The sequence below is a fragment of the Nyctereutes procyonoides genome, unplaced genomic scaffold, assembly GCF_905146905.1.
Source record: "Nyctereutes procyonoides isolate TBG_1078 unplaced genomic scaffold, NYPRO_anot_genome, whole genome shotgun sequence".
Lineage (NCBI taxonomy): Eukaryota > Metazoa > Chordata > Mammalia > Carnivora > Canidae > Nyctereutes > Nyctereutes procyonoides.
Window position 1 is genome coordinate 11,933,633 of NW_026575033.1, and position 19,655 is coordinate 11,953,287.

Here is a 19,655-nt window from a genome sequence, read left to right on the forward strand (position 1 = left end):
TTTATCATCCTTTTTTTTTTCCACCTTTATCATTCTTGGTATATTTACTGCAATTACTTAAAGGGTCAATAATTCATGGGGTGGTAGGATTGAGTTTAAGTAATGATATATGCCTCTGTAAGTGGGGTTTCGGAAATAGGATTTTTTATGACTTGTTTGAGAAATTCATATAGAGTATACTGTATTTTCCCCACTCATTCTCAATTTTAATTGTTCTAGAGCAGACATACAGATTAGAACCCTAGTAAATCTTTCAGTATTTGGAGACAAAGCCTTTCTATTAGTGGGAATGAGGGGACACCTCATCTATAGCAACTGTTCTACTTGAACTCCAGCAAAATGTGTAACCCAATCAATACAACTTCTTATTCCAATTTTATTATTTATGCTTTATTTGCAACAGCATTACTTCCTAGTGTTTTGCTGGTTTTGTTGCAAATACCTAATATAATAATTTAAACAGGTCTGGTTTCAATTGAATCCCAGCTTACTGACTATAACTTTGCACAGTTTACATCTCAAAAACCCAGTGTTCCTGTCTGTAAAATGCAAATAATAAGATTTTGTGGGGAATAAAGGAATGAATTAATCCTCATGATATGCATAGCAGTGTCTGCACATGGTATGTGCTTCATAAATGTTAGCAACAGGCCTTGCTAAAGTCCTGTTGCCACATAGTCTACAGCCTGCATGGCTCTCTGTAGCAGCCCTGGTTGTTTGTTATCATCATATCTGTGGGGAAAAGTGTTCTGAGTTCAAAATACCAGACTCACCTACAGAGTTAGATTGTGACCTTATTTTAAGTTGGAATTTTAATAGAAGGCTAATAAGGATCAGGAATGTTCAGGGGTGAGTGGGGGAGACGTCTCTGAGCTGGAGCCATCAGAAATATATTCTCAAAGATTTAGTGCTTAAAAAACGGGCTGGATGAAGGGATGTTCAAGTTAGGGAGGATGTTTTGTGCTTACTCAAGTAAAAGTTTAAAGGGGGTTCAGTGCCAAGCTTGAAGAGAAAGTGCCTTCATGTAATTTCAATGGAAAGAAAATCAGAAGATAACCAGCCTTTTAGAATTACAAGTGACAGGCTTACTGTGAAGAGAGCCCAAGACCTTTCATTCAGAAAGTCTTTTTCAATCCGAGTGCACACATCTGAAATGACACTGTTAACTGGACGAGGCCTCCCAACAGCCCCTGGTCCTTGACCTCAGACCCCTACGGGCTGTAGAAGCTTCACTCTGGGTCTCTGACAGTTGTGGCAAGAACATTGCTCCTGCCACAGGAGGAGGCAGGGCTGGCTGGGCTCACTCAATAGCTCTGGGAGTAAGAACTTTTTTCCCACCCTCAAAACAGGACTCCACCCTCAGAATAAAGCAGACTTCATAGCTGCATAACTAAGTGGCCCCGTGGGATTTCTGGGAGCTAAAAACCGCAGCAGAGCTTTCTCCTGACTGTGCAAGTCTCTGAAACAAGAAAAAGAGATCAGTTTAGACCACAAGCTTTGACCTTGTGAATTGAAGGAGAATGGTATAAATAAAGAAACATAAAGTAGAAAAAAACTCATAACGAGCAGAAAAATTATAGACTTTATTTAACCCATTGGAGCCTAAGATCAGAAATTACTTTTTAAAAATATCCCAAAAACTAATATAAGAGAGTTTAAATCTCTACTTGGCTGTTGTTACTTTTATTCATTTTCTGTGTAATTCATATGATTAGGAGCTGGTAAGAATTGTATTGCTATTTTGATGTCTATGCCCATTTACAGCTTGCTAGTACAGACAGTACAGAATGCCCTGCATACCCTACTCTGATGTATCAGCTTCCTGAGGCTGATAAAACAAATCACCACAAATTCACTGGCTTATAGCAACACAGCTCTAAAATGGGTCTGCATGGCTGCATTCCTTCTGGAGAATCTAGGATAAAATCCTTTCTTTGCCTTTTCCAGCTGCAAGAGACTGCATTTCTTGGCTGACAGTCCTGGACACTCTGACCTCTACTTCCATGGTCACATCTCCCTCCTACTCTAACCTTCCTGTCTCCTTCTTATAAGGACTCTTGTGATTATATGGCCCACCCAGACGATTCAAGATATTCTCCCTGTCGCAAGAATTTTGACTTAATCCCATCTGCAAAGTCTATTTTGCCAAGCAACATAACATATCCACAGGTTCCTGGGATCAGGATGTGGGAATCTCTGAGGGGCCACCCCTCAGCTTATCACCGTGAAGTTCTGGAGCTTGGACCAACATCCTAGACTAAAGTCAGTCAGTGGAAGGAATGGAAAATGTTGCAAGTGGAGGTGGTTATGCAAGGCCAGTTTGTTCCTGTACAGAATTGTATAGTTTACTGCATTTTATATGTGAAGGATGAGTGTATTCAAGTAGTATACTCAGAAAGAGGGACTTCCCTTAACATCCTGTAAATATTTTAGTGTGTGGTCCAGAGCATCTTTATCATTATTCTGTAGCATTTGCTCTATTAGCCAGGGTAACTGAAAGCTCTCTGCTCGATGGGTGCCACCATAAACTCCAGGCACACCACATTCCAGTCAGCTCATTTCCTCTGGGTGTTACAGTGTGTCTTTGCCTTGTATTTAGCATATAAATTGGTTGTCAACCCTGTACCAGCACAGTGACATGAACCCGCATATTAGCACATCCTTTAAAGTACAGCAGTGTTTCTCTGGCTTCCTTGGTGGCTTGTGGTAGCAACAGGGTGCAGAAAGCCACAGGGAGAAAGTTCATGGGAGATGGCTGCCCAGGACTTGGGGCAGAGTCAGCAGTGGCATCCCTGCTGCAGAGAAGGTCCTCGGGAAGTTGATGGGTGACAGTACCATGTGCTGACTGTGCCTGAAGGAGAGGAGGTTGGAAGTCAGTTACTGAGGCAGAGTTCCTGTGTTGAGGCAGATGGAAGGCTCACTGCCGAAGCTTTGTATCCTGGGGTGTGAAGTCAAGGGCTTAAGGGTGAGGGTACCTGCTAAACTTGAAAGCTGAAAGATTGGGAATTGCTTCATGATACTTAGCACAGATGCCGTCTGCAGCTTCTTGGAGGCCGTAGGGGCTCACGTTCTCCTCCCACTGGAAGCCAGAAGTATGTGTGCCAGGCCAGAACTCCACAACTGACCGCTCACCACCTCTGCCCAACCACATGAGCAGTGGGGAGAACCAAGCTGCTCATGGCCTCCTTTCTCAGTGGGCAGCGAGAAAACAACTCGTGTCATGCCACATGCTAAAATTCATATTTATTCTTTACTAATGTGCCAGACACTACCATTGGCCCTTTACATGACTTACATTATTTAATCCTCAGAATTACTTTCTGAAGGTGCTCCTATTATTTTATAGACAATGAGTCCAGAATGATTCAGTAATTTGCCCAAGGGCAAACAGCTAGTGAGTGGTGAAGTTTCCACAGAACATGGCAGTGAGACACTGAAGCCTTCTCTCTGCCCTCTACTGCTCCCCACCGAGATAGAGTGCTGAATGCTCTGAAGGAAAGATCTTTAAGAAAACTTGAATGATAAAGCAAACAGTTAAGAGGGCTTTCCATATATGAATTCATTTAATCTTTGGAAAACCCCTGAGTTAGGTCCTGTTGTTGTCAGTGAAGAAACACAAGCCTGGGAGGGGTTCAGTAGCTTGCCCACACTCACACAAGTAGCAAGTAGTGCAACTGGGATTCCAAGCCAGGCAGCCTGCCTCTGTTACCTTGAAACAGAAAACAGCTTGCCACTGAGATACAAAGATAACACCCAGTTTATAGATGTTGGAACCAAATGATGGAATTTATTAAGATTATGAAAAAAAAAGATTATGGAAGGTACTGTAATTGGTACCACACAGAAACTTGGGTCCAAGAAAAATGAAATTTCCTTCCTTTCCCCAGGGAGTTTGCAGCCCCAGCTAGATGACTTGGATGCAGCCAATTATAAACTCAGATGACTTTGGGAGCTCAGATGGCAGTATGACAAGAGGGAAAGGGGGTTCTGGGTTCTGGCCTACCTTCTGAAAAGGGGATGCTGCCACATAACACAGTACAGCCTCTCCTCTTCTCATTCCATTACCTGCACATGTTATAGCATGTCTGTGCTCAGGATGTTGGGTTACACCACTTCCTGTAGGAGGATGCTGAAGGCCATGAGGGTGCTGGCTTAAACTGTAAATGAAGCAAATAATGAGGAATGGGAAAAATAATGCAAATATCAGTTCTAGTGGCATTTTAAATTCTTAATATTCTGGACTGGCACATTAGTTAACAGACATGAGGAGGGAAGTGCCCCAGACATAGGGACCCATGAATAACCATGCAGGGAAGCAGACAGGACGGCGACCAGACTGATCAGAGGGACTGAACCAAAGAGGCAGTGAAATGAATGATGGGAAATAAATTTAGATGGACAATAATAGTAAGTTCCTTAGAGGCCTTTAACAAAAGGAATAAGAAATCATTATTAACTAAAGAGAATTAATTTAATATAATAAAGATTCTCTGCGACCCTGACTTTGGGGTTTACCTTTTTGTTTAAGAGAGCCTCAGACTTAATGAAATTCTGTAATAAACAAGTTATGGTTAGCTTTGATTGTATTTTTAATTTATAATAACCAGACACGGGACTTGTGGCCCACAAAGGGATTCATCTCAGAGAAGGGATATATTTTTTTCCTACTGCTGCTAAAATAAAAAACCACACAAACTTTGTGGCTTAAAACAACACAAATTTATTTTTGTACAGTTCTGTAGATCAGAAGTCTGACATGGATCTCATTTAGCTAAGCTCAAGGATATAATTCCTTTCTGGACACTCTAGGGGAGAATCTGTTTTCTCGCCTCTTCTACCTCCTAGATGCTGACAGCTTTCCTTGGCTTCTGGCTCTTTACTTGGACTTCAAAGCCAACCTGAGTCCTTCTTACGCTGCCATCTCTTGTTCTCTCTTTTTTTTTTTCTTGTTCTCTTTTGTAATCACATCTTCTCTTCCTTTCTCTTTCCATATCTGGATGCTGAGTCTTGCAATTATGCCATTCTCTTCCCAAATTATGTTACCAGTGGAGTGGCTGCATTTCACCTAAAGAGCTGTAGGTGAGGGTATAGTGATAAAATGAAGAGGCACAGTTGGCAGCCAGCAGCCTGGAGAGAGAAGCATAGGCAGGTGTGGGCAATATTGAAAGGAAAAGGAGAAACAGGATGGAGCACCAAAAGTATGTCCTGCTGAGTCTGAATTTTTTATGTTAGCAAAGATTGTGCTTATTAAATAAATGAGGTTTAAATGCTTCTAGAAAGTATGCATTGTATTATTTAGAGGAAGTGATTCATGATAAAAATCATAAGGAAGGGGCACCTGGGTGGCTCAGTTAGTTAAGCATCTGCCTTGGGCTCAGGTCATGATCTCTGGGTCCTAGGATGGAGCCCCCAAGACAGGCTCCCTGCCCAGCAGAGAGTCTGCTTCTTCCCTCCCTCTGTCCTTCCCTACCCACTCATGCTCTCTCTCCATCTCTCTCTCTCTCTTTCAAAGAAATAAATAAAATATTAAAAATCATAAAGAGGAACATATATTTGTTAACCTACATGGTGTCAATACAGTAGTTTTGTAAAGACTTCTCAGAAAAATATGAATTCCCTTTGACTTCTAGAAATTATCATTCTCGTATTTATTTCCCATCTATCTCTGGCACTCCACATTACAACTCTGTGAGAATATAAATAATTGACCTGTATCGAACAGAAACATGATTCTGGCAGCAAAACAGATTTCCATAAAAATCAAGTAGACCAAAAAAAAAAAAAGTAAATAAATAAGAGGCAGATTTTATTACATTTATTTTTGTTCATTTCCTTAGTTTGTCCTGATTTATTTTAAAACCCTGGTCGCATGGGGCCAGAATTTATATTTATTGTTAAATAAACATATCCATTAGACTTGAGTCCGTATAAAGAAAATAATGCTAATCTTGTTACCAGTGATATTTTAAAATCTTAATATTCTGGATTGGCTTAGTGGCCTCAGGGTGTTCTTTTTCAGGCTTTGCACTCAAATATAATTGACAGGTCTTCACTTTTTTCACTTTCTGTTTCCCTCAAACCTTGAAAGAGTGCCTTGCCTTGTAGGACATTATTTTCATCCCCTTCTGTTCTTTAACTCCATCATTGTCTTTATGCCTTAGCCATATGTGAGTCTAGTCTTCCTCAAATAAGTAACTCCTGGCTCAATGAATAGAGAAATCAAGCAGAACTTCACCCTTGTGGTAAATCCTTGGCCTAATTTTTATACCAAGTCTCTTTTAAAATTCCATAACTCCTTTAATTAGGCACATAAGTTAAATTCTTTTATTTTAAGATTTTATTTATTTATTAATGAGAAACCTGGAAACATAGGCAGAGGGAGAAGCAAGCTCCCTGTAGGGAGCCTGGTGCAGCACTCGATCCCAGGCCCCCAGGATCACGACCCGAGCCAAAGGCAGACACTCAACCACTGAGCCACCCAGGTGCCTCCAAGTTAAATTCTAAATCTCAGCAAGCAGTATCAAAGGCCCATAGTAATATGCTTTTCAAAGTAAAGTATTGCCATTGCCTTACACATTTTGGTAAAAAAGCATTAATATTTCCTTTGTTTCAGCCTCCACCATCAGGAGCTATAATGCTAAAAAATTACAGGAAGATGACTGGGATTTGGTTAGTAGTTAAAGAAGGCAAATCTGCTCAGAATCTCAAAGATATGAAGCAAACTATTTAAGCTGTAGGTATTATAGACTGGTTTTAACTCATGTGCCTGTCTGACAGTGTTTGAAGTACCTTGAGGAGAATTTCAGGTCTGTGATCAATTAATAATGCCTGCCTGACACAGAATTTGGTAATAAAAATATATATGCCATGTATTTTCCATCCTTGCTGAATCTAGATAAAGTAACACAGTTTTTTTTTTCCCTCCCTCTCTCCCTTCCTTCCTTCCATCCTTCCTGCCTTCCTGCCTTCTGGCAGAATGTCCTAGCAGGATAAACTTGGGCTTTGGAATCAGATCTATCTGGATCCAAATTTCACTGTACCTTTATCTAGTTGTATGACCCTGGGAAAGCTAGTTAACACTTCTGTGATCTATGAAATAAGTATCAAACTACCTGTACAACATGGTTGCTAGAATTATTCATCAGAATAATACATGTAAGCACCTGGGCCCTAATAGAATCTTCATAAATGATAGCTCACATAGCTACTTCCTATTTCCTGTTTTATCTCTGCTCACCCACTATTCTTCCAAGATAGTCTTCATCAGGCCATGGGCAGATAGAGAGAGAGAGAGAGAGATAGGGATCTTAAGCTAAGCCAATCACATTATATTCCTTCCAAGCCACAGTCATTGATTCAGGGAAAAGTTTATGGATCAAATCATATCAAACCAAGGCCTTCCTGGGGAATTTGTGAACTTAAGCTGGGGAAGGAGATTTTTTTTTCCTCTGTTGGCTTGTGCTCCCAGAGCTATAGGTTCTTCACCACATGACAAAGCCTATCTATGCTGGAGAGAATGAAGTCAATGTGCAACATCTGAGTGTCTAGTGCCAGTGACTGGGGCTCCTGGAGCAGCCCAGGATTGTCGCCTCTCAAAGCCTGGGTATTTAGTCATCGTGCCCATTGATTTATTTAGCTCTGTCCCTCCCCCCACACACACATACTCCATACCTGACTACAGACCCTTTAACTTTAAACTAGATCCAGACCCAAAACAGTTCTGGCTAATATGTAATTATTATTATGCCTATTTTTAAAGAAGTTTGATTTCTACAGATCTATCACTTAATTTTTTTAAAGATTTTATTTATTCATGAGAGACACAGAGAGAAAAGCAGAGACATAGCAGAGGGAGAAGCAGGCTCCATGCAGGGAGCCTGATGCGGGACTCGATCCCAGAACTCCAGGATCACACCCTGGGCCGAAGGCAGGCACTCAACTGCTGAGCCACCCAGGCATCCCTATCACTTAATTCTTTACCACTCCTTCTCTCTTGACATTTTTCCTGTTTTCATAGAGCAAAGAAGCCTCAAAATCCAAATGAGGTGGTCTTCAAAGGCTTTGCTTATAAGCATGGAGCTATAAATATTTACTTGATGATTACATATTGGGAAAATTTGTTTTTTACAGGGGCATAAGTAGATAAAATTTATTTCCTAAAATAGGCATTATTGAGTAATCTGTTAGAAAAAGTTGCTAGTACCATCTCGTGCAAATAGCCACAGTCATTACTCTAGAACCTCTTTGGGCAAGTTAGCTTTGCACAATGAAGACTTCCGTCCATCTCATGGGCTGTGCCTACAGTGTGTTGGTCACACACAGAGGGGGTCTGGGAGCCATGAGGGACCTCAGCCAAAGGCATCCTCCCAAAGGAAACTGGGAGCAGAAGGTATGCCATTCTGAGCCCGCAGTAATTGATCTGTCACCTCATCCCTCCCACTCATGGTTAGTCTTCCAGAAATGTTTGCTTGAGGGGTGCCTGGGTAACTCAGTCAGTTAAGCATCTGACTTTGGCTCAAGTCATGGCCCTGGAGTCCTGGGACCGGACTCTGAGTCAGGCTCCCTGCTCAGCGGGGAGACTGCTTCTCCCTCTTCCTATGCTGCACCCCCTACTTGTGCTCTCTTTCAAATAAATAAATAAAATCTTAAAAAAAAAAAAAAGAAATGTTTGCTTAATGGATTGAAGCGCCAAAAAGAGAGAGAGAGAGAGAGAGAGAGAGAGAGAGAGAGAGAGAGAAACAGCCCATTCAGCTAATGTATCTTTTCCCTGAATCTCACCTAACAATTGTCCCTCCCTATCTTTAGGCTTTTTACGTCCAAAAGTATCCTCCTTTCCACACTCAAAATTGTTCTCAGCTCTTTGTAGAAATTTCACTTCACCTTGGTATTCATTGCAAATAAAGGAAGATGATTTTCCCTAAGTTATGTAGAAAAATGAGATTCATTGCTTTCAACTTATTACTCACACACATATAAAAATGACCCTTGCCCTTAAGAAATTCCATGTATTATTTTAGAAACTCATTCCCATGAAATGGTTGGAAAGTCACATATGTACAGAATTTCATAATTAGGAGAACTGAAGAGGTAGCCAAGTAAAGTCCTTTTTATTTTTCATTTTTCCTCCCCACAGTGCTAAGCGTGAGTAGAGCAAACATTTGCTCATTAATGTGCACTTTAACTAAATGTCTATATAATCCTAATAATCTGTTGTACCAATTCGGCTTTTTTTGATTTGTAGCTGTTTCATCTTGGTTGTTTTTTACATCTTATTCTTTTAAATGCTTCATGAACCAAATCTGAATTCTGCTTTTCTAATTCTCTTGGCTCTTACATGTACATTAAACACTTAGTTGATACTTGATCACTGAATAGGGAATAACAGAGAAAGTAATGTCTTTCAGACACTGATAGTCCGGTGGGAAACACGGGATAAACTCAAAGAGGTCTATAATTTTCCAAAGAGCATTCAAATGAATAATTGAACAAGCCTCCACTTTAAAGCTGAACTAGACTGCATTAGGCAGACTGGAATCGCTGTGCCCCCAAATACATGGAGAAATAAAATGTGTAGTATTAGCATAGTAGTCACGTCCACTTCTGGTCAGCCGTATGTCCTGGTTAATACAGAATCTCAGAACTGTGGAGCTGTAAGCCTCTTTAATCCAAGCCCTGCATTTTGCAGATGAGAGAACACTGACGTACAGAGAGAAATGACCTTCCCAGCACCACACAGTTAACTGCTGGAGAGCCTTCTAGCTCCTGTTTGCTATTTTTGCAAACAAGCAGGATAAAATTAATCTATCAAGAATCTTTTTACATAGTTTATTTTCTTGAGGCAGCAGACCTAAGCTATGGTAGAAGAAAACAGAGTCAGAATCAGAGGAAGTCTGAGAATCCAAGCATCCTCTCTTAATGATTATGTGACCTCTTCAGCCTCTGGGCCTTGGTTTTCTCATCTGTGGTAGGGGTGGCAGTCACCTCACCAAGTGAATTTGAGTATCAAATGAAAATACTTTGTGTGTGTGTGGGAAATACTTTGTGAATCATCGAGCTCCACGTAAACGGGAGATGTTATGATTCTTGTTGGGATTTTGTCTTCCTTCAAGTCCTATGTTATAAATACTAGTTATGTGGAATTTTTAGTACTAGAGAATGTCATTAGAGGAAATGCAGGATACTCTTGATTTTATTCCACATTTACTCAGTGATGTGACTTTCAAATAGGATAAAAGGCTGCTTTTAGAGTAAGCTTTCCAAAGAAATGTGAATTTAAAAAATGACTCCTTAACCCTGGCAATAAAGAAAAACTTTGGAAAATATCCTGATTAGTGTCTTAGCCAGGTGTCCCATATTTTAAAAATTATTTCCTACAAGAACAACTCTATGAAATCACTTTTATTTTTCCATCTCCAACAAGTTTTCATCTCTTTCTTAGGTTCATGCTCAAATTTGGCAACTCTGTGCAAATAGCGATTAAGGTAAAGAGAGATCTTGGTTCCTCTTTCTCACCTCTGAAAAATGGAGAATAGACGCATTAGCTGCTGTTTGCAAGAGCTAGATGAGGCCCCTGAGGACATAAGCTGCAGTGGAGAGATTTAAATTGTCACAAAAACAGTTAAGTCATGACTGAGCTATCTCAGAGCAGAGTAGGAAAGTCTGCTTGTCTTCTTTTTTTTGTCCTTGACTAAATACTTTTTTTTAAAACTTGAGGTATAATTGATATATAACTTCATATTAGTTTCAAGTGTACAGGATTCATAGTTACATAATGGCCACAATAAGCCTCGTTAATATCCACCACCACACATAAACACAATGTTTTCTTGTAATGAGAACTTTTCAGGTTTACTGTCTTAGCAACTCCCAAATATATAATACAATATTGCTGACCATAGTCACCATGCTGTACTGACATTCCCCGGGGCTTATTTATTTTATAAATGGAACTTTGTACCTTTTTATCCCCTTCCTTTCATCTATGTCCCCTTGTGTTCAGAGGACAGAAAGTGAGTTACAAGCAGCAACTCAATTCAATGGCTCTACAAGTGGACATTTCCCTGGCTTTGAATGTGGAGATGATCCAATACCTAAAGACAATCTCTAAGTAAAAATAGAAAGAATAACAATTTTGGGGTATGATGCACAAGTCCCTTTGCCATTAGGGCAATTGACTTGCAAGTCTACACAAAGTTGACCCTGTTTTTCTACAGTAAAATGGGGACCATGTATCATTTGAACTATTGAAACCTAGATATAATCACTAAACTTTATTTTAGTCAATGATTTCAAGCTTATTTTCAGAAAAATGTTTTCTACTAAGGGCAGACATTTATTGATTTTAATTTTACCTCTTTTTCTGCATTGAATACCCCTGATTTTGACTGACATGATAAAGTAGGAAAGAATGAGAAAAGTAATGGATATTGCTAAAGCCAGTTTCCAGTATACATGTTACAACATGTGTTTATAGGGTTGGAAATATTTAGGTGCATGTTTAGGGGATTTGGTTATAGAAATAAAATATGAGCTACAAATAGTGAAAAGCTGCTTCATATAACTTGAAGAGGTATGAAGTTTATGAAGCACTGTGGGGTATATTCACTGTGTTTGACTCTAATTTCAGTTGCTCTGTTTTTGTGCAGACATCCTCTTCCATTCAACCTAGTGATGAACCCCCGGTCACCCTTCTATCCATATCTTACTAAGACACCTGGTAGTAGCTAACTACATTGACTGACACATTTTTTTTTTCACTTGTTCTCTGAACACCATACTCTCCTGATTTTCTTGCACTTCACTGGCTGCTTATACTTTTTTGCTGGCTCCTCCTCCTTTGCCCAACCACTGATGTTAGTGTCCCAAGATCCTGGATTCCAAGCCCTTTGTTCTTCATTATCTACCCTCTCTGAGGTCATCCTCAATCCCATATGTTGGTAATAACCAAACTATATCTCTAGTATTCACATCTCCCCAAAATATTTAACTCATATTCTACATGCCTTCCCTGGGTAGTTTGGGAGGCATTTCAGACTCAGTATGATGAAAATAAAGTTTGGTTTTCTATCACATACTTGTTCCTCCCTCTCTTTTCCCATTTCAGTAGAAAACAAACATGATCATCTAACATCAAGACAAATATTCTTGAGCTTGTCTTTGATTATTTTCGTACCTTCACCTTCAGTCCATACTGTCAACCTTGCCTCCAGAGCAGATCCCAATCATCCACTCCTTCTCGTTTTCATTATCGGCATCCTCTCCAGACCACCATTATCTCTGACCCTAACCTCTTAAGCCTGTCTCCCAAATGTCTCTCCACTCCCATTTGTGTCTCCTTTTAGCAGCCATGGTGATCTTTTATAGGCAAGAATAATATTGGGGCACGTGGGTGGCTCAGTCAGTTAAGTGTCCAAATCTTGATTTTGGCTCAGGTCATGAATTTAGAGTTGTGAGATTGAGCCCCGCACTGGGCTTCACACTCAGAGGGAGTCTGCTTGTGATTTTTTCTGTCCTTCTCCCTCTGCCCTTCTTCCCTCTGTCTCCAATATAAATAAGTTTTTTAAAAAATAAAAACGTGAATAATATTTATGTCACCTTCCTCCCCCTATTATAATTCCCAATGGCAACCCATCTCACCTGCCATGAAATCAGGCTGTGCTCTGGTTTACTGAGCCCCCACCCAATCTGGGCACTGCCTAGTTCTCCATCATTTTATAGCTCTCTTTGCTCTTTTATGCCCCAACTTTACTGGCTTACTTTTAATTTCTCTAATGTTCCTGATATGGGCTATGATAGAGCCTTTGCAGATGCTCTTTCTGGGCTGAAGGCTCTTATCCCTTATTTCAGAGTAGCTGGATCCTTCTTTACATTCATATCTCAGCCTAATTCACCTCCTCAGAGATGCTACCCATGACACCAGTCTAAAGTAGTCACTGTCATGCTGCACCCAGGTGGCTCAGTGCTTGATTTTGGCTCAGGTCATGATCTCAGGGTTCTGAGTTTGAGCCCCAAGTCAGGCTCCATGCTCAGCATACAGCTGCTTCAGATTCTCTGTCTCCCTCTCCTCCTGTTCCTCCCTCCACTTGCACTTACACTCCACTTGCACTTCCTCTCTCTCTCAAATAAATACATAAAATCTTTATTTTTTTAAAGATTTTATTTATTCATGACACAGAGAGAGAGAGGCTCAGACATAGGTAGAGGAAGAAGCATGTGAGATTTGATCCCTGGATTCCAGGATCACACCATGAGCCAAAGGCAGATGTTCAACCACTGAGCCACCCAAGTGTCCCTACATAAAATCTTTAAAAGAAAGTCACTGTCATGTCCCTCTGCTTCAGCTTTCTCCTATGTATTCATTACTCTCTGACATCTTTATTAATTTTTGTTCTTTAGTCTTTAGCGAATAAGGCCTTGATAGTCTCATTACACCACAAAAACTTGAGTCCTTGGAACAGTACATATAACAGGTGCTCAGAAAACATATTTTAAAAAAATTAGTGAACAAATTTAACCTTTAGGACAATCTATTAAGTGGAAAATTGGTGACATTTTCTGCTTTATTTCTTGGCGTGGTCTCAGCTGATCTAACTAAATTCCTAAGGACTCGTCAACAAAATAGAATAATAATAATATTATATATAATAATAAATAAAATAAAAACTCACAGTCATTTGGCCAGTTCAGTTCGCTGGAACCTCTTCCTGAGACGAGACCCTTATGACATAACCATGACCTCTAGATTCTCATTCATTTGAGGAGACTGTGGCTATAAATGTCAGGTAGTTTGCAAAAATGGAAAGCTTCGAATACTAAGAACTTCTCTAGGGATATCTCAATTAGTTCCTCATTTTTCCCTCCTTTTTCCTGATCAGGATGAGCTGAAAAGTACAGCAGGCAGAATCCTGGAACATTCTCACTCAGAATTTACCACAGCACATGTTCTCACCTGTGTGGCTAGAGCTCCTATCTGAACCTAAGTTAGTCTGACTCTCAGCTAAGCCACACCCTTTCCCTAAGATTTCCAAGGCAGAGCCCATTGACCCATTTAGCGATCCAAGGGTAAGGAACTTCATATTTGTTTGTCATTAAAGCACTATTTATGACATTCTAATCACATGGCTCTCTTAAGACTGTAATTATAGAGTTTTTGTATGAAAAGAATATAAACACTTCTTGTTTATCATTTTGAGATTTAGTATTGAAAGTACTGAAAATTGTTTCATTTCATATTAAAAATAGTTTTCTCTGGCCCTTAGCCAGTTCCCCATTCTTCCTTTCTCATTTCACAATTGCAGAATGCTACTGGTGTAGTTTCCTTCTGTTTTGAGCCCCACCCTCCTGTTGCTAAGCAGATGAACTGGATGTATTAATTGTCAATTACTCAGCTGTGACAATGAAAAAGACAGGCAGACAGTAGCCTGAAATGAGGACAGCTACTTCTAGCGCTTGGGATTTAGGATTAGGTGAGGAAGAGAGTCAAAAGGCAGTAGGTGAAGTGAGCATAAATTAAAGTTTGATTTATAGTTACCAACAGGGAGAATTTGGAAACAGGACAAAATACCCCTCCCTATGCCCTCATTTTCTTAACATATATTTTCAGAAAGACCTAAGCAAGCACATTCTCCTTTAAGAACTTTTATTAATTGAAGTGAATCTTTTCCCTCCATTATAAAAGTAATTTCCTATCATGACCAGACCAAATGAAAAAAAAAAAAGAGTAATTATAGAAGGAAAAAAAATGACAATTTCACTACTGTAATACAAACCCTGTTAGCACTTGTGTATATTTATTTCAGAGGTTTGTACTCACTGTATTAGATTGATTTGTTTGTGTACTTATGTCTCATTATAACTCACATACTTTACCCTTAGTTTTAGAGTATTTATTGAGTAGCAGTTACTAATTTACCACTTCAGGTTAGGTTGACTCCAAACTCTGAAGTTATTTCTAAATCTGTATGTATTGAAGAAGCATATTTGTATTTCCTCCACACACAAAAAAAGTGTCTGACATCTCTTTTGGTGATAAATCTTCACTCATCTCATTTATGCAACTTCTTTTTAATAAAGCAGTTTTAATATGGCAAGTATCACCAAACATTCAGCTCTCATCAGATCACCTAATGATCTGTGACTTCCTGTGCAAATTTTCCACAAAACAAGCACTGAATAGGATTATGAAGATTTCCTTTGGGGGCCCTACAGACTCTACTCACCTGTATGACTCTTCTAAGTACAATGCCAGCTTTGGCTCCCCAAAGAGAACTAAACCCTATGTATGGGCATAATTAGCATACAGTCAGGTTGTAAGATCCCCTATTTGGTTTTCTTAGATGAGACATTCCCCTGCAGACACATTAGTGGCTTCCCAAAGAGCTCCTTTGCAAATAGCTACAGAAACAGCAAATAATGAACTCAAAAAGGTGTGCATGAATAGGGCACCAGAGGGTGCTAGAGTGATGTTACAATGTGCTTCTGCTTTTCCCTTGGCTCTGCTGTTAAAAAGTAAAATGCAGCTTTTTACATAATGCACTACCTTGTCTCGAACACATATATTGGAAGTTATGCAACATAGCTTTATGATGCGAGTCAGACATTTGTTACTATTTATCATTCTCATCAATGTTTTTTCAGAAGCTTGTCTTTTTTTTCCCATGCCGAATTTAAGAAAAGCATTTTTAAGGCTCTTCTTAGCTATGTTTTTTTAAGGAAGGCACATTCTTATTCTTTCAAGATTGCATCTTTTCTCTCTCCCAGGAAACAGTCCCATGTGTTAAAATGTTCAGTAATTCTCGTGTGCTAGATATTAAAGAAATGAATTATTTCCAAACCTGTTTTTAGAATCACAGGATGTGGCTATTTGATCTGTGTATGCCTCCTGCCTAATTTAAGCTAAAACATGCATGCATGAGATAAAGTAGAAGTGCTGAAAAAATAAAAGAATGGGTAGTGAGAAAGATTATACTGGCATTTATTCATAAACAGACATTATAGTTTAACCAGAAGGTTTTTCTTTTGCAATGTTAAGCTTTTAAAAATCTAAATAAAGTATTTTTGTTCAATATAATTCAATTTAAAAGTACATATTTAGTGCCTAATATTTGTGTCTATGTACCTAGAATTATCTTCTAAATCATCCCTACCCTTAATGACTTGGCAGTTTACTTGAAGAAATGAAGGATTTTCTTGTCAAGGAGTTGTCATATGATGAAAATAATCCAAGAGATAAATAATACATAGCAAACATACAATATTTTGCAAGTGTGTATCAGATGAAATACTGTGTGTTTAAAGGCTGTTGATACTACAGGACTGGAGTGTTAGGGGGAGACATCTGGACTCCTAGACTCGGGGAACTGGTTAGGCTGGAAGATTAGGCAGGATTTAGTTGGGCAGAGTGCAGGCAGAGCTGAGTAACAGCCTGGCCAGAAGGGGGAGCAGGCAAGAACGCAAACACAGCAATATACCAGTCATCTCTTCATTCTTCCCCAGAGAGGTCCCAATCCGAAATTATAAATGTCACTTATTTTTATGTTATTTCTTTGTTTTTAATGTTGTGGGTTGGAGGTTTTTTGTTGTTTTTAGTTTGGGTTTTGTTTTAAAGCTTTTTCTGTTTATTGTTGTGGTGGTTCTTTTACTAGAGGAGGGAAAAAAAAAAAGCCCAGCTGTCATTAAAATGGCAAATCATTCTCCATCACCCCGTACTGGCAATATTTTTCCTGGCCTTCCACAGCTCTGTTGTGGCTAGATCAAGGGGCTTCTGTACTGTCCCACACTACAGCTGTGCTGCCTCAGGAGGATCAGGTGCTGGGGCTGGTGTTCTCATAGCCCTTCAAGCAGGTGGACTCAAGGCTGTGTCCTAAACCACCTGGAATTGTGTCATCTCCCACTAGGGACTGAATTCCTTAAGGTAGAATGAGAGCCTGCCTTCATCTTGGTAGTTCTAATGCTCAATGCATATTAGGAACTCGAAAACTATTTCTTTTATGATAAAAAACATATCATTTTATTAGTATAAGAGCAGTATAAATGCATTATGGAAAACTAGATAATACACAGAGCAAAAATATTTTTTGAAAAACACCATGTTGTCAGTTTCCTGTTAACACCTTAGTATCTATCCTTCCAAGCTTTTTTCTGTACTTAGCTGTATTAATCTATCTGTCCAGCTAGGGATTTTTATGAGATTATGCTATTACATTATTTTGTAATACACACTATTATATAGTCTATGTTTTATTCATTTAATGATCTCCACATTTTCACATAAATAAGTATTGATCTCTGTATGATGGTTCAATGAACTTATGCCATAAAAAGCTTTCTTGGGAATATTTGTTAAAATTCAGATTCCTAGGGCCTAGCTTGGATCTGCAGATTCTAAACCTCTGACTCTGGAATTTATACTTTACCAAATGTCTAAATGCCCATCCCTGTTCTATAGCATCTTTACAGGAGATGGGGAGACAGGACAGATTTCTGCTGTAGAGATACATTGCAATTTATTTAATCAGTCTCAAAGGGTTCATTTTTCATTATGATGAGCCAGGTGATAAACATCATAAACAGCAGTAAGTGATTAGCATGACAAGTTGAGATTATACACATTCTAAATCTCTGTAAATGTCAACAGGTTTAGTTAAGTGCTAGTCTAAACAAATTTTAAATCTGTGCTCAATATTGATAGAGGGGATCTTTAGTATGACTGCAAAACCATAGGACAGATTACCACGAAATGCACTGAACTAAAACTACTGTAATAACCTCCCTTTTCTTTTTTCTTTTCTTTCTTTTCTTTTCACTCTTCTCTTCTCCTCCCCTCCCTCCCCTCCCCTTCCCTGCCCTCCCCTTCCCTCCCCCCTTTCCTTTCCCTTCCCTTCCCCTCCCCTTCCTCTCCACCCCTCCTCTCCCTTCCTCTCTCCCCCTCTCTCCTTCCCTCCCCTTTCCTTCCCTTTCCTCCCTCTCTCTTCTTCCTTCTTTCTCCCTTCTTTCATTCATGGGCCACTAAGCCATAAATCTATGTGGGAGTGGGAAGCCAGATGACTCAGGCCATCATATTTGGGGCTCTTGCCTCTGTGTTATGTGGACATATTGGCCAACTCTGAATCCTTTTGATGTCTGCTGACAGATTCTTTCTTGATACCACTTAACACCACTAAAAGTTGTAATCAGACAACTCTGCCCAACCCTTATTATTTCATCCAAATGTGTGTTGATATACAGTAGTTGGTCCAATTCTCCAAGTTCTTAGCTGCCCCAGGGGAAAAGTCTGCTTGGGATGTTTTTCATATCTATTTTTTTTCCTTTCAGTTATCTTTTGTAGTTCCCCTAGTTCCATGATGTAATGCCAGTGGAATTAAACTTGAGCATGAAGTAATTAATTACATGGAGTTTCAATTATAATTACTAATTAATCCACACCTACCTGAATGACACCTGGTGGCAGTGAGTTTCAGTGCTATGAAGGACAGATGGTAAGGCTCCATTTGGCCTGTCATGTAGGAGATCCAGGTAATTAGGTTAAAAAAATGTTTTTTCTGGGGAGCCTGGGTGGCTCAGTTGGTTAAGTGTCTGACTCTTGATCTCAGCTCAGGCCTTGATATCAGGATAATGAATAAATAAAAATATAAAAATCTTTTTCATAGACCTCAGATAGGCCACAGTTGGCCAAAAGGCTGTGTATGAACCCCTACACACCATTAGGTTGATAATTTTTAATTTCTTAAACATAATATTACTGATTTTGTTTCTTCACAATCTGTTTATTTGTTTATTAAATATTTATTGAGCCCTAAGTGCAGACACCAAGCTAGGCACTGAGATTCAATAGTGAACAGAGAGACACAGTTCCTACCCTCACCCACCCTTGTGGAGTTTATAGTCTAAGGAATTGAAGACAAAAATACAAGCAATTCCTACAAATACAATCAGAGAATTAACCTAGACTTGGTGTGTCAGGAAAGGCTTCGCTTATAAGTGATGTCCAAGCAAATCTAAAGGACAACTAGGAACTGATGATAGAGCATAAGATACCTAGAGTGCAAGGAGATGTGTCCCTGAGACGCCATGCCACATTCAAGGAACCCAAAGAAGTCCACTCTGGCTGGACATGGGGCTTGACTAGGGCTGAAGCTGAATAGGTAAAGCAGGCCTTCTTACCCAGGTCCTTAGAATCCCTGGTAAAGAATATGTACTTATTATAAGACCAAATGGGAAGCCACTGAAGGTTTTTAAGAAGGGTGTTTAATCGGATTTGTGTTTTAAAGAGATAATTCTGGCGGATGTAGAAGGAATGAGTTGAAAAGGAACAACACAAGAAGCGGCAAGGAAATCAGATGATGCCCTCCTGCAGTTGCCCAGCCGACAGATGCTGCTGATTCTTTAAAGGAAGGAGTCCTTGATTGTTTATATTCATCAAGTATGATTATTTAGTTTATTATATTATACTTGGCCTGTAATCTTGGACTTGGCTTATACTATTCCTAGCGGGAGCCAGGTACTGTTCTGTTAAGTAGTCTCTGCCCTTTTGAAGCTCACATCAAGTAAGGAGAGACAGATAATCACCACCTTCTTAGAATTAATACAATAACAGTATTATTCACAATTCTCAGAAGGGGGAAACAACTATAAATGTGTGTTGATAGATGAATTGA

General features: G+C 39.5%; 1 protein-coding gene and 1 long non-coding RNA gene across 2 annotated transcripts in view; one reads left to right on the top strand and one right to left on the bottom strand.

The window, feature by feature from the left end:
- The window catches only part of FRY (FRY microtubule binding protein), a 428,026-nt gene that overhangs the window by 45,759 nt on the left and 362,612 nt on the right, over positions 1 to 19,655 (top strand). The window lies entirely within an intron of this gene.
- Positions 1,596 to 13,924, bottom strand: LOC129504636 (uncharacterized). The gene is made up of 3 exons (XR_008663391.1): positions 13,668 to 13,924; positions 4,004 to 4,157; positions 1,596 to 2,851 (listed from the first exon to the last, which is right to left on the bottom strand). It is a non-coding gene; the product is annotated as an uncharacterized LOC129504636 (long non-coding RNA).